Here is a 15487-nt window from a genome sequence, read left to right on the forward strand (position 1 = left end):
CGATGGACAGGGACGTACATGCCTACTTAATAGTGGAAATTGTTTCGGTTTTCAAAGGATGGTTGGACATCGTCAAGACTAGACTAGGTCTAAGTGCCATATGGTGAAGAAGGACACTTAGAGTAGTTTAGGACTTTGTTTTCCCTTTGACCGTACTATTAAGGGGGGCTTTGATCTAGTAGCTTGACTTAGGCAAGGCTTTAGGTTTAGGTGTGGTGCACACTTGGTAAACCTAGCACTAGGCAGCTCAGAGATAGTCCTTAGATCAAGAGGAACAAACTTCATTTTGGAAAGATCGCGTTTCGATGAAGTTTGCGTGCCTAAGTAGGCATCAGACGCTGCACCGGACGCTCTGTGAGTGCGTCCGGTGAGGTCGTTTGCAAACAGAGTGATTGGGTGCCTAGGGTTAGGCACCGGATGCTAGCACCGGGCTCACCGGGTAGCGTCTGGTCCTAAACCCAGGGAGGTCTAAAAGTTGACCAAGGCACCGGACGCTAGCACCAGACTTACCGAGTAGCGTCCGGTCCTAAACTCAAGGCCTCACACCGGACGGTGTCACCGAACGCTGCGAAGTAGCGTCCGGTGCTCTGTCAGAGGCAAGTACAGTTAGCCGTTGAGTGTCACTGGACGCTCGGTGCAGAGCGTCCAGTGCAACATCAACAGCGTCCGGTGACCCCATTTTTAGTGTAAAACAGTTGGCCGACCCTTGGACTTGATGGGGTGTATTTATACTCCTCCACCTCGTCCATGGGAGGTCTCTTGCCCATTTGATCAGCTGAGAATCACCTTGTGGTGCAAGAGAGAAGCAAGAGCCTAGAGAGGATTGAGATTTGAGAGATTTCTTGTGAGAATCCTTCTCAAGTTGAATTCCAAGAGTCAAGTGTGCATCCACCACTCTCTAGTGCCTTGTTTGGGTCAAGTGAGAGTTCATTGCTTGTTACTCTTGATGATCGCCATCACCTAGACGGTTCGGTGGTGATTGGAGGCACGAAGACCACCCAGAGTTCTTGTGGGTGGCTCGTGTCAAGCTTGTGAGTGGTTTTGGGCGATTCACCATGACGGAGTGTCGAAGAATCAGCCTGTAGAGAGCACTTGGTCCTTGCGTGGACCATGGGGGGAGCAAGACCCTTGCACGGGTGCTCCAACGAGGACTAGTAGGGAGTGGCGACTCTCCGATACCTCGGCCGAGCACTTTCTTGCCCTCCTCCTTTACTTTCTAGCATTTACTTTGTGTAATTACTTTGAGCTTTTACATTCCTAGAATTGCCATACTAGAATAGGATTAGAACTAGGTTGCCAAACTTTTATCCGGTAGCTCTCTAGTCACATTAGGCACAAGGGGTTGAATTGGATCTTATAGGTTGCTTAAATTTTTAGAGAAGCCCAATTCACCCCCCTCTTGGGCATCTTGATCCTTTCAATTGGTATCGGAGTCTAGTGCTCATTATTTAGGCTTCACCTCCTAGAGAAAGATGTCTAACGGGGATGGACCGCCACCCATGTTCTATGGCGATGACTTCCCGTATTGGAAAATACGGATGGAGTCATACCTCGAGGCATGTGACACTAAGTGCCTAAAAGCCACAACCAAAGGGTTTACCCCTCCGACAAAAGACACCGCTCTTACTCCACAAGAGCAAGAAAACGAGAAGTGGAATGCAAAGGCCAAAAACCACATCTTTAGAGGTCTTTGCAAAGAGGTGTTTAACCGTGTTCGAAACCACAAAACCGCCCATGAGTTATGGAAGGAACTTTGTGCGCTCCATGAGGGATCCAAGAGTGAGCGTGAGGAACGCTTTCATCTTGTGATGAACAAGCTTAATACATTTGAAATGCTTCCAAAAGAAAATGCTAATGAAATGTATTCTCGCTTGAATGTCATTGTAGAGGAGCTAAATGGACTTGGGCTCAATCAAATGAGTCCGGCGGATGTGGCAAGGAAGATACTATGTGTTCTCCCCATTGAGAAATATGGGCACATTGTAATCGTGCTTCATCAAGGCGATCTCTCCACTGCCACACCAACTACCATATTGGGGAATATCAATGCTCATGAGATGTACATGCACATGAACCCCCAAGATGGCTCCTCATCAGCCAAGAAAGAGAAGAATGACTTGGACCTCAAAGCTTCTCACAAGGGCAAAGCCAAGAAGATTGAAGTTGAGTCATCGACTTCAAGTGATGATGATGCATCTATTTCCCTCTTGGTGAGAAGAACCACCAAGATGTTGAAGAAGCTCAACAAGAATGGAGTCAACTTTGACTCCAAGAAGAAGAAGAAGTTCTTCACAAGTAGCAAGAGAAAGCCCATCTCCGAGATGGATGCTACAATTGTGGTGATCTTGGTCATCTTGCTCACCAATGTCCAAAGCCCAAGAAGGACAAATACAAGAAGAAGAACAAAGAGCATGATGATTCAAGTGATAAAGAGAAGAACGACAAGAAGCAATACAAGAAGAAAGGTGGCAAGAAGAAGGAGTACCACAAGAAGAAGAATGGTAAGGCTTACATTGTCGGTGATTGGCTCACCGACATTGAAAGCACAAGTGGTGACTCCTCCGGCAATGAAAGTGATGATGAGAAGGTTGCCGCCATTGCCATTGATGCTTCATCACCATCATCTTCACCACTATCTACATCCTCTACACACCTATGCCTCATGGCCAAGGGTGACCAGAAGGTACAAAGTGAGGATGAGAGTAGTGAGAGTGATAGTGAATATGAATCACCATCTTATGACAAACTTGTAAAATTGCTAAACAAATATACTAAGGTCATAAGAAAAACTAGAAGTGAAAATGACAAACTTGAACTTGAAAATGAATCACTTCTAGCAAAGCTTAAATCTAGTGATGAGCTTAGAGATCAAAATGAAATCATGACCACTAAGCTCAAGGAGCTCAAACTCTCCTTAAAAGAGCTCAAAGAAAAACATGATAAACTTGAGAGTGTTCATGATGAGCTTATCACTAGACACAGAGCTTTGAAGGAAGAGCTTGCAACTCTAAAAGCCAACTATGACAACCTTGAGATAGCTTATGATCTTGTAATCAATGAAACACATGATGCTACTAACCATGTTGCTAAGCTTGATGTAGCCACATCTTGTGATGACTTACTTGTGGAGAGCACAAGCAAATGTGATGGTTGCAAGGGCAAGAAAGTGGTAGTGGCCGAGAGTTATGAAGACACTATCAGGATCAAGGAAGAAAATGCCAAGCTCAAGAAAGAGTTGCAAGAGCAAGCCAAGCACAACACCATAGTGATTGAGTCAGTTGATCAAGATAAGAAGCTTGCATATGAGAACAAGTTGCTCAAAAAAGAGAATCAATATCTCAAGCTTGGTTTGTTATATGATAAGCAAGAAGAAGATGAGTCCTTCATCTTGGAAGAGTTAGAAAGCAACAATGACCCAATCATCAAGAAGCTAACTCAAGAGAACAACAAGCTCAAGAAAGAGAAGGAACACCTAACCAAGGGGTTAGCAAAGTTCACAAAATGAAAGGACCTTCAAAGTGAGCTATTCATGAACACCATCATGAAGATGGACAAGAGTGAGATTAGCTACAAGGCTCATCAAAGCAAGCTCATCAAGTCACTAGCCACTCATGATCAATCAAGCAATCCAAAGCCAAAGAGGTACTTTGAGTGTGGTCAAGAAGGACACTTTGCTCATGAGTGTGAGGCACCACTACCACCACCCTTGCCCAAGCATGCTAGACCATTTGCCTTCAATGCTCACTACATTGTAAGGAAAGACAAGAGTGGCAAGGTCATGGTTAGCTTCATGGGGCCGCCCAACAAGCAAAGGCCAAAGAAGATTTGGGTGCCAAAGCAACTAGTAGAGAAGGTCAAGGGCCCCAAGAAAATGTGGGTCCCTAAATCTCAAGCTTGATCTCTTGTGTGTAGGTGAACTACATGACCGGTGGATCACATTGGGTAATTGATAGTGGTTGCACTCAACATATGACCGGATATCCCCGGATGTTCACCTCACTTGATGAAGATGTTGACAACCAAGAGAAGATCACATTTGGTGACAATTCAAAAGGCAAGGTCAAGGGTCTAGGAAAGGTTGCAATATCCAATGACAACTCCACCACCAATGTGCTCTATGTACAATCATTAAGTTTCAATTTGCTCTTGGTTGGACAACTTTGTGATCTTGGCTTTGAATGTCTATTCAAGAAGAAGGAAGTAATAGTGACCAAAGAGGATGACAATGAAATGGTATTCAAAGGCTTCTGACACAACAACTTATATGTAGTTGATTTCTCATCTGATGAAGTTGATGTCAAAAATTGCTTATTCGCCAAGATCTCACTTGGGTGGTTGTGGCATAGAAGGTTAGCACATGTTGGAATGGGCACACTCAAGAAGTTGATGAAGAAAGAATTGATTAGAGGCTTGAAGGATGTGACCTTTGAAAAGGACAAGCTTTGTAGTGCATGTCAAGCTGGCAAGCAAGTTGCAAACACCCATCCAACCAAGGCCTATCTCTCTACTTCAAGAGTGCTTGAGCTACTCCACATGGATTTATTTGGACCAACCACATATGCTAGTCTTGGAGGCAACAAATATTGCTTGGTCATAGTTGATGATTACTCCCGGTACACTTGGACATTTTTCTTGCAAGACAAGGCCAAAGTTGCATCAATCTTCAAGAAGTTTGCAAAGAATGCCCAAAATCAATTTGATGTCAAGATCAAGAAGATAAGAAGTGATAATGGCAAAGAGTTTGACAACACCAACATTGAAGAGTATTGTGATGTAGTTGGAATCAAACATGAGTTCTCCTCAACATACACACCGCAACAAAATGGGGTTGTAGAAAGAAAGAATTGGACATTGATCACCTTGGCAAGAACAATGCTAGATGAGTACAACACTTCGGAGAAGATGTGGGCCAAGGCAATCAACACCGCTTGTTATGCATCCAACCGACTCTTTTCTCACAAGTTCCTAGAGAAGACACCATATGAGTTGCTCAATGGGAAGAAGCCCGATGTCTCATTCTTTAGAGTGTTTGGGTGCAAGTGCTACATCTACAAGAAGCGCCAACACTTGGGAAAGTTCCAAACGATATGTGACATTGGCTACTTGGTTGGCTATTCATCAAAGTCTAAGGCATATAGGGTCTTTAACCATGCCACAAACATGGTTGAAGAAACATTTGATGTTGAATTTGATGAAACTAATGGCTCCTAAGGAGCAAGTGATAATCTTGATGATGTAGGTGGTGAACCATTGAGGGATGCCATGAAGAACATGCCGGTGGGGGACATCAAGCCAAAAGAAGATGATGATGTGCAAGTCATTGAGGCACCATCCACCTCACATGTACCACAAGATGAAGACAAGGATGTGAGAGATGCTCATGAAGACACTCAAGTCACTCATGAGCAAGCGGTGGCACAAGCACAAGATGTTGATGCTCCCCAAGCAACCCCTCAAGTGGCACCAAGAAGATCATCACACCTCCTCCAAGATCACTCTAAAGATCTCATCATTGGGAGTCCAACACATGGTGTAACTACACGCTCTAGACATGCTTTATTTATTGAACATCATGCTTTTGTGTCTCTTGAAGATGAACCAAAGACTATAGAGGAAGCTCTTTGTGATGCGGATTGGATCACTGCCATGCAAGAGGAGTTGAACAACTTCTCGCACAACCAAGTGTGGACACTTGAAGAGAGACCCAAAGATGCAAGAGTGATTGGAACAAAACGGGTCTTCCAGAACAAGAAAGATGATCAAGGCAAGGTGGTGCACAACAAGGCAAGGCTTGTGGCAAAAGCTTTTCACAAGTAGAAGGTCTTGACTTCAGTGAAACCTTTGCACCGGTGGCAAGACTTGAAGCTATCCATATCCTACTTGCATATCCATCTAGTCATGATATCAAGTTGTTTCAAATGGATGTGAAAAGTGCCTTTTAAATGGTTATATTAATGAGCTTGTCTATGTTGAGCATCCCCCTAGTTTTGAAGACCCTAGGTACCCCAAGCATGTCTACCGGTTGTCCAAGGCTCTCTATGGTCTCAAGCAAGCTCCTAGAGCTTGGTATGAGAGGCTTAGGGACTTCCTCATTGAGTAGGGCTTCAAGATTGGAAAAGTTGACACAACACTCTTCACCAAGAAAATGAATGGAGAAATCTTCATTTGCCAAGTTTATGTTGATGATATTATTTTTGGCTCAACTAATGAAGATTTTTGCAAGGAATTTGGTGATTTGATGTCCAAGGAGTTTGAGATGTCCATGATTGGCGAGCTATCCTTCTTCCTAGGATTTCAAGTCAAGCAAATGAAGGAAGGAGTCTTCATCTCTCAAGAGAAGTACACACAATATCTTCTCAAGAGGTTCAAGATGATGGATTGCAAGCCAATCAAAACTCCCATGGCATCTAATGGACATCTCGACTTAAATGAGGGAGGTAACCCAATTGACAAAACTCTCTATCGTTCCATGATAGGAAGTTTACTTTACCTCACCGCATCTAGGCCCGATATCATGTTTAGTGTGTGTATGTGTGCTAGATATCAAGCAATGCCTATGGAATATCACTTGATTGCCATCAAGAGAATTCTTAGGTATCTAAAATACACACCTTGCCTAGGCTTGTGGTATCCCAAAGGTGCAAGATTCCAACTTGTAGGCTATTCCGATTCGGATTATGCCGGGTGCCGCATTGATAGAAAAAGCACATCCGGAGGGTGCCACTTCCTAGGTAGATCACTTCTCTCTTGGATGTCAAAGAAACAAAATAGTGTTGCTTTGTCAACGGCCGAGGCGGAATACATTGCCGCCGGTGCTTGTTGTGCACAAATAATTTATATGAAACAAACTTTGCTAGACTATGAAGTAGTACTAGAAAAAGTACCTTTGTTGTGTGACAATGAAAGTGCCGTAAAACTTGCAAACAACCCGGTTCAACACACCCGCACAAAACATATTGACATCCATCATCACTTCCTTAGGGATCATGTTGCTAAAGGTGATATATCCCTAGAGAATGTGGGAATGGAAAATCAATTGGCGGATATCTTCACAAAACCCCTAGATAAAGCTAGGTTTTGTATGTTGAGAAATGAACTTAATGTGCTCGATCTCTCTAACTTCACTAAAAAATGAAGTTGTGTGTTGACCTTGTAAATAGCTTTTTTTTGCATATCATGCATACCCAAAATAAAAATACAAAAAGAATTGTGTGTAGGGCTTGTCTAACATGGTTAAGATAACCCCCTTGTGTGTGTGAAAAAGCTTGGATCAAACTTGACAAGCACTAGTTTACTTTCAAGTATTGCATTGCAACTCATATCATATGCATGCTTGTTGGTTTACCGTTTCTTTTTGGTTATGCTTGAGCATCCGCTGTGTTTGTCCATAGATAGGGTGAGCATTCAAAGCTCATCATGATTTAAACCCCTAGCTTTATGGCCACACCATGCTCCTTGGTGATTTCACTTGACTATTTTAATAAAAACTACTATGCCTAAGGCTAAATATTTATGAAAAATTTGAGGGTTTGAGAGAGGTCACTCATACTAGTTCCAATTTATGTTTATTTGAGTCTTCTTGAAGTTGGAACTTGGTTGGGTGAAAGTAGGGCGAAGTTCCTAGTTGAAAAACTGGCCAGAGGTGCACCAGACGATGCACCGGACGCACCCCCAGTGCATCTGGTGTGGTGAGTCTGCTGGTCAGCACTCACAGGACACACGCACAGTGTCCTGAGCGCGTCTGGTGAAGTGCGTCTGGTGGTTCACCCAGGCTTTCCCTAAGGCACCGAATGCCAGTCCAGCGTCCGGTGGCCATCGCTCGGTGCTCGGACATTTTGCGGGGCTCCCTGTGTTTTATTCCGGACGCATTCGGTGGCCCTTTAAGAGCATCCGATGACCCGACAGTGGGCGCTTATAACCCGCAGGTTGCGTGTTTCCTTCGGCCGTGTTCATGTTCTTCTCGAACTGCCAGCCGTAGAAACCGTCATGCCCTAGATATCGATCCGTCACCGCCGTCGAGTTCCCTGGAGTTTCCTTTGACGAACTTCCTCTCCCTCGCGCCAGATCCGCTCCAAAACTCTCCCTCCTCCCTCCTCTGCGTGCGGATCTCATCTCACGCAGATTCTAGGGTTTGGGGTGAGTCTCTTGATCCCTACCCACAAGGTGTTTGATTCTTTGTGTGAATGAATTAAATTGTTGTTTTGGCGATGATTTCATTTGTTCTATCATTATAGCACCTTGTGGAGTGAGTTTGCGGTCTTCGGCAATCTTCGATCTCGTTTCTTTATCCAGAACGCATCTCGTCGGCCGATTATAAGCAGTTCAGGTCCAATCTCATCTATCTCTTGCGGTCTATAGGTTTCTCATCTCTAGCTATTATGTGTGCTTATATATACCCTATCTATTCCATCTCTTGTAGCACGTTGGTCTCTGTTGGCAGTTTGTCAGCGACAGTTGAACTCGGGGCCAAGCCCGTGAGTACGGATTGAGGCTAAGCCTCTAGAGTGTCAGATTGTCAGTAGCTTCTCAGGCTTAGGTTCTTGCAATGGCACGTTGCAAGAACGTCAGTGGTCCGACAGCCGGCAGTGGTGGCACTCTAGGTGGCGATGGGGGAGATGACAGGCCCCGTCGTCTGACAGCTGCTGAGAAAGGGAAAGGAAAGAAGGTGGCTACCAAGAAGAGGAAGGCCAGTGACAGAGTGGCAGAGATAGCTGAGGCAGTGGCAGCAGCAGCAGAGGAAGCAGAGAGGGGTGGTCGCTCAGGTGCTCTGAGGATCAGGTTAGACCTCACGATAGCTCAGAGGCGTGCAGTACTTGAGGTTGAGCAGCGACACGGGACTCCACCTGGCACCATCATGCTAGGGGGTCAACGTGTCCGAATCAACGTCACTGAGCCAGGACAGGAGGAGCCAGAGATAGAGACAGAGGCAGAGTCCCAGGCAGTGGGCCAGATAGAGGTTCAGCAGGAGGAGCAGCCCCTTCGGAGGTTGACTCGCGCTCGTACCCAGGCCGCCTCCAGGAGTGGTAGGCAGGGCCAGTCCACCTCGTCTGCTTGCTCCACCCTAGCACGTGGCACTCCAGCTCCACGTCCAGCTCCTGTCAGGATTCATAAGGATTATACCGAGGCTCCTACTCGTGAGATCCAGGAGTTGAGGTTTGCTCCCTTCCCCACCTGGTTTCCAGCAGCCTGGGATCAAAGGGCATATGCCAGGTTTTACACAGTGGTTCAGGAGGACATGTACCATGCATATGTCCACTCTCAGGCTCAGTTCAGGGAGCATCGAGTGCTCGACCTTGAGATTCTCGGGAACGTGGTAGGTGTGGACATCAGACAGTACTTTACCTACCTATCAGGTCACCTAGGTTTACTTGCTCTGCCTGGTACCTATGTTGAGGAGTGGGTACGTGAGTTCTATGCCTCAGTGTGGGTTGCTCCAGATCATAGCTATATTCACTATGCACTGGCTGGCATAGACTATAGGGTGACAGCTCAGAGGGCTAGAGAGGTTTTGGGGCTGACAGCTTATGCCACCAGGATACATGAGCTATGTTATGGGAACTTTGAGGCCCCTCGACGACCACACGGTGGTGCTCTTCCGCCGGTTGACTTTGTTGCTCTGTGCTTTCGTCAGCCATTTCATGAGCGTTCCAGCAGGACAGTGGGTGATTGTTGATATTTGTTAACGCCATCAGGAAATGATCCGCAAGCGCACAGATATCGGTGAGCACTTCACCCGGGAGGTTATCTAGAGTATCGTATTTATATTTTTACCACTAGGAGAAAGCGTGCATCTGACTAACCAAATCCATTGCTACTACCCTTTAGGCTACAAACAATGTGATTCGATGTGAGCGATGTATAGAGAAGACTACAACCGCACTCTCGTTCTAACCTTGGTAAGGATGATCTACTGTTCTGTTGGGGAGGCTAACGGAATCTAGAGACCACAGAGGATGTTTGAACCACACCTATAAACCCTATCAATCCTGCTAACGGGATATGGGCTACAAAGGTAACTCAGAAATGTCACGTTCCTCACTACTACCAAGGTCCGGCTAGACAAGGATATCTATGAGTATCCAAGCCCAAACACCACATTTGCGCTAGAGATGATTACTCTAAACTCTACGCGAAGAGATCAAAGTAAACTCATAAACCAAAGAACAATAAAACAAAGAACTTACTAGAATTTAGAAGTCAAAATACTGAAGAATCCTAGGAGCAAGCCTCGGGTTAGGAGACTTGATCCCGCAGGTACAACCTCGGAGTAGACACCGACAGGCCGGGCTTCCTCCGATCTACACCTCCACTCTATCTCTCTCAATCTAGTAGAACTAATTCTACTCTCACATTGGATGCTAAGCCCTATGAGGTTGGAACCCTAAAGGAACCTCTCTCTGAATCCTCTCTGGAAAATATGCTAATGAATAATGGGGATTGCCTCCTCCAGGGGCTAGGGGGCCTGCTTATATAGCCCCTCCAAAAGAACGTGGGTCGTCGGATCAAACCGACCTTAATCACACGGTGTTCCTTGATCCCTTAGGTCGGTGGAGCATAATCCGCGAGGTGGAGCCTGATTGGCTGAGGCAGCTGGGCAGGCGCCCAAGGGTGGAGGGCGGGCGCCCTGTACCCGGGCCTGCTCGGCCTCCCGTTCGTTCTCGTGGCTTCTGGAGTCTTCCAGATGATAGAAAATTGCACGGCACGTTAATATCTCTATGTAAACCTGACATGTGGGCCTTTCCTCCATATTTCCTGATAACCCCCTGCAGAAATAGACAAACACCAAAACTCATGGAATTCTGTCAGATAAATCCCTAAGTCTGGATGTTGGTTGCATTTGGATCCTTTTCTTTATTTATTTGATGATTATATTTGGTACTTAAGGACCGTCAACAACTCCCCCAAGCTTACCTCTTGCTCGTCCCTGAGCAAGGATGGACTCAAGAGTTTCTGTAGTGGTTTCATGCCTTAAAAGTACACATGCATTCAAGCAAGATCTCATCTCTGAGTTAAAGTAAATTGTTAAGACTTAAAACTTACTCATTTTACCTTTCACCATGGGGCTTGCAACCGTCACTTGTGTCTTTAGCAGTTAAAAGATAGAACAGTCTAGTCAAGCACCATGTCTCTTGTTCTTTGATCAGCTATAGCCACTACAAGAAATGCATGATTTTTTGACATATTTAGTATGACAATAGACCGTGATGTCATTATATCATCTAAATTATGACATTCTGTAATAGGCATTTTGACCCAGTGACATAAAAAAGCTGGATGTCATAATAAATGTCATAGAACTATTCTAATTCTATACTATGACAATATTCACTATGTCATGAGGCCTAATATATAAATGTCAAAAAAAATTAACATAGGTTGGGTGCTAAAAAATATTTTTAGAAATATTTAAAATAATCTTGTCCATGTTGGCATATCTAATTTCCACGTGGGTAGTTTTTTTTTCTTATTTCCCTATTTTTTTCTCAATCTGTTTCTAGAAAAATGCCATTCTTTTCCTATTTTTTTCTCAATCTATTTCTAGAAAAATGCCATTCTATAAAAAATCAATCTGTTTCTAGAAAAAAATAAAAAATCAATCTATAAAAAATACCAAAGCAGGGAGGGTTCAAACCTGAGAGCTCCTGTATCCCAAGCAACAGATTTACCACTGAGTTAGGCAAGTTATTTTGTTTAATTAGCGTATACGATAATATTTATATGAATATGAGTAGCTAAGGCACATAGCCAAACCGTGGACTCGTGGAGTTGTTACTCGCCCACTCCAGACTTTGCCACCGCACGCCCACTGCAGTTGCGAGTCCACCAGGCGCCGGCGAGGTGCCCATCCAGCGAGCGCCGGCGAGGGGCGCGTCCAGTGCGCGTCGGCGAGGGGCGGATCCAGCGGTCACTGGCGAGGGGGTCGTCCAGCGGGCGCCGGCGAGGGAGCGTTCGCGGGCGCCGGTGAGGGCCTGGGCAGCGGGCGCCGGCGAGGGCCTAGGCAGCGGGCTCCGACGATGGAGCGTTCGCGGGCGGCGGCGAGGGCCTATGCAGCGGGCGCCGTCATCGTCCTCCTCCCTCCACTCAGACATGGCAGGTGCTGCGCCGTTGCCTCCCTGCTCCCGATCTGGACGGCGCCGCGACCCTCATCCAGATCCCCTAACGGCCGCACCTTCTACAGGAGGAGGGAGAGGGCCCGAGACCGGGGGGACAACGCGGCGTGGTGGCAGCAGCGCGTGCAGCGGAGAAGGTGTAGGAACTGCAGGACACGGGCGGCACTGCTGATGCAGGCGCGGGCGGGTGTGGAGTCGCTGCGCTGCCGCACTCCAGGGCAAGCTCCATGGCGACGCGAGGCCACTGCGGCTTGACTCCATGTGCTGCGTGTATTAGGTACCCCCTCCCTTCAATTTTCTGGTAGCCAAGTCAAGTAGTTTTTTTGTTGTTTAGGTACTTCGTGCAGAAAAGTAAGCAGCAGGGAAGCTAGAGAGCAGCGATGACATGTTTTTTGTTCTCAGATGTAAGCCTGTAAGCCTGATTACAATTGCAATCCTTATTTTAATTGCTGACTGCAAATAGGATATCAGACCATTTAGTTTGATCCTCCAGCTGATCATATAACTTGTCATCGATTAAGTAGTAAAAACATGGTGACTAACTTGCACAAGGTTTTACTGACTTATTATTCCTTTCTTACACCGAAACAATAGCATTCTGAGCGCCTGTTTATTCCTATAATTTATTGAACACATCATGTCCTTGGCAGTTTATTCCTAGGCATATGTCGAAAACTGGTTCAATATATGTTTACTGACAATATTTTGTTACCAAGGTACATATGAATTTCATAGGATCTGAAGCCTAACAGCTCTGTGTTCAAGTCCAGAGGATCTGAAGCCTAATAGCTCAACCAAGGTACATATGCATTTCATAGGCTAGAACTACAAGGAAACTGTTGGTCCAGAGTTTTATTCTAATGCTTCCAGTAGACTCAGTTGATGCATTTCATGTCTATATAAACACTTAATAACATTTGAACTTGTACAACAGAAAAACTTTTCTAAAATTCTTCCATTTTCCTAAAGTGCTCTTATGGATGTGTCAAATATTCAAACCATCAAGTTATTATACTGCCTTCCATGATTACTCATGAATCCTTGTTTTGATAGCTATAATTTTTATTCTTCTGGTCTGAATCTCATGGATCCTTACTACTAGTCTGTGAGTATATAAGTAGTATTAGCTAATTCTTGGTGAACTTTGTTTTTTACAGATTTGCACACATCGGACCATGCAGATTTGCAATGGACCTACATAATTGGGTGAGCATACTCATTGTTCCTTCTTTCATGCACTAACCTTTTGTCTCCATTATTTGTGTGTTGATATTTAGTTTAACTAGTTTTTGCTGTTGGTCTATTTTTCAGCCTATAAAATTCCAATTACTAAACCATAGATAAATAGTCGGGGTTGTCATGAATGGTATATTTGCATATTCAATAGGTTTACATACTAGGAAGTATATTTGCCATTGGAGATCATTCACTATGTATGCTATGCACCTCGACCTGCTGTTTTATAGAAAACAATTTAGCAGAATGACATTTCATACATTTATCTCTTTAATTAACTATCTATTGTTTTGTTGTAGCCTAGGATCAGTTGGCCTACATTGAGCTGAGAGGAAAGGAAGTAGCTAGTAGGTATATGTATAGCCATTGATTCTATAAAGCAACCATTACTTTGTAGTTCTGGAGGATACTCTATGCAATCACTTATAGTTCAACACTGTTGTGTATTTCGATCATGAGAACTTACTGTGAAGTGTGAACTATGTGTGTACTGGTGTGAAATATATCATATTGTGAAACATGGGATTCAGAAATGTACACCGTGGATCTAGATTTCTTTTTTTTTGTTTTTGCAAATTGTTATCAGAGACGCATTTTGGCTATATGCGTCACTAATGAGCCTCTAAACCGTCACTAATTAGCATTTCTGGCATGGCGAGGTCTCAGATATTATGACAAATAACCAATGTCATACCTTATGACAAAGAATATACAGATGTCACATGATCCTTTATGACAGTGATTTTTTGACATATAGTTTTTTGTCAACTAATTGTCACAACTCTTATGTTGTGACATTATTTTCATATGTAATGACATAAATGGAAAGTCAAAAAATCACAGGATTCTTGTAGTGAGCTCTGGAGTTTTTGTAGATTTTCAAATAAAACTCAGAGATTCCTTGTATGACTCTCTCAAATCTCTCTTTTGTGGTATTTCTGGATCCTTACCAAGGCAATAATGGTATATGCCTTCTCTCAAAGTATGTGGTATTTTTGGTATGAGGCATAGTGATATTGCCTTCTCTCTCACCCTACTCTAATAAGGTTTTGATATTTGGAGCTCAGAGGTGGGAGATAAAGCATACATACTTACAAGACATTTATTGCATAGTCAAACCATGGATCTAGAAGAACAAGTCAATAAGTCAAATCAAGATGTGCATGTGTGGCGAGTGAATGGTGTATGGTGATGATGGTGATAACAATGGTGAAAGTCTAATTCTATTTTTGTTCTTTTTAGGGGATACATACCTTTCTTGCACTTTGAAGCTTTTTGAGGAGAATGAGATGCTCTATATTTTCTTTTTCTTTTCTCTCAGGTGGGTATCTTGTACCCCTAATTCTACTGTTGGACACTTGTCCATTTTTATCTCTCGTCTCACTTTTCCTTTCCTTCGAGGTTCTGGGCACTTGCCCCTTTTTATTTCCTCATATTCTTTCTCTTTCCTTTTTTTCTTTTTTTTATTTTTTTAGAGCACTCATCTCCTGAAATAATATAGCAAGTGGTAGTAACCAAGATAACTCGAGCATTTATTTCATAGGGAAAAGCAGAAATAGGAGAATGTTTTTGGCTATTCTCTCCCGGATTAGAAGTGGAATAATTTTGGGTGAATCTGGAGATGGAAATGAGTGGATGTATGTGGATGCGTACTTCTGGAGTAGAAGCAGCATGTATGAGTGAACGTGCAAGTGAATCTTGATTTTAACCGCATGACAAGCTCCTAAGGGTCTACACAGCTTGACCACACTCAATGCTCATAAGCTGTAAAAAGTAAATGTATGGTTCATAGTCTAATAAGCATGTATATATGGCTGTGGTAGGATTTTAAACTCTCATCATATAGGAACTCATCATGCAACAATTTAAAGATTTTCAAAGATAAAATTCTCTGGAGTTCTAGTATCTCTTGGAATAGATAAACAGCAGCTCAACCTTCCCATATCATATCCGTTAACGACTTAGACTGTTGATCACGTACTCTTCCCACAAGTTCAGGTTTAGAGCAAATCTTAATTCATAACAGTCATGCCTAAACTTGAGAGAGATTTCAATTTTGAGAACTAGTCATGGCAGAGCAACTATTCATCATTTCCATGTGAGAGCTTATCATGAGGGTTCATAGCAAACTTTATTTATCT

General features: G+C 43.9%; 1 long non-coding RNA gene across 4 annotated transcripts; it reads left to right on the forward strand.

The window, feature by feature from the left end:
- Nucleotides 11747-13906, forward strand: LOC110434349. Of its 4 annotated transcripts, XR_002451775.1 has the most exons (5): nucleotides 11747-12094; nucleotides 12179-12514; nucleotides 12827-12909; nucleotides 13268-13316; nucleotides 13646-13906. It is a non-coding gene; the product is annotated as an uncharacterized LOC110434349 (long non-coding RNA). The 4 variants fall into 4 exon arrangements; XR_002451776.1 differs by having other exon boundaries at nucleotides 11747-12522; XR_002451774.1 differs by having other exon boundaries at nucleotides 11747-12514.

The sequence above is a fragment of the Sorghum bicolor genome, chromosome 4 (assembly GCF_000003195.3).
Source record: "Sorghum bicolor cultivar BTx623 chromosome 4, Sorghum_bicolor_NCBIv3, whole genome shotgun sequence".
Classification (NCBI taxonomy): domain Eukaryota; kingdom Viridiplantae; phylum Streptophyta; class Magnoliopsida; order Poales; family Poaceae; genus Sorghum; species Sorghum bicolor.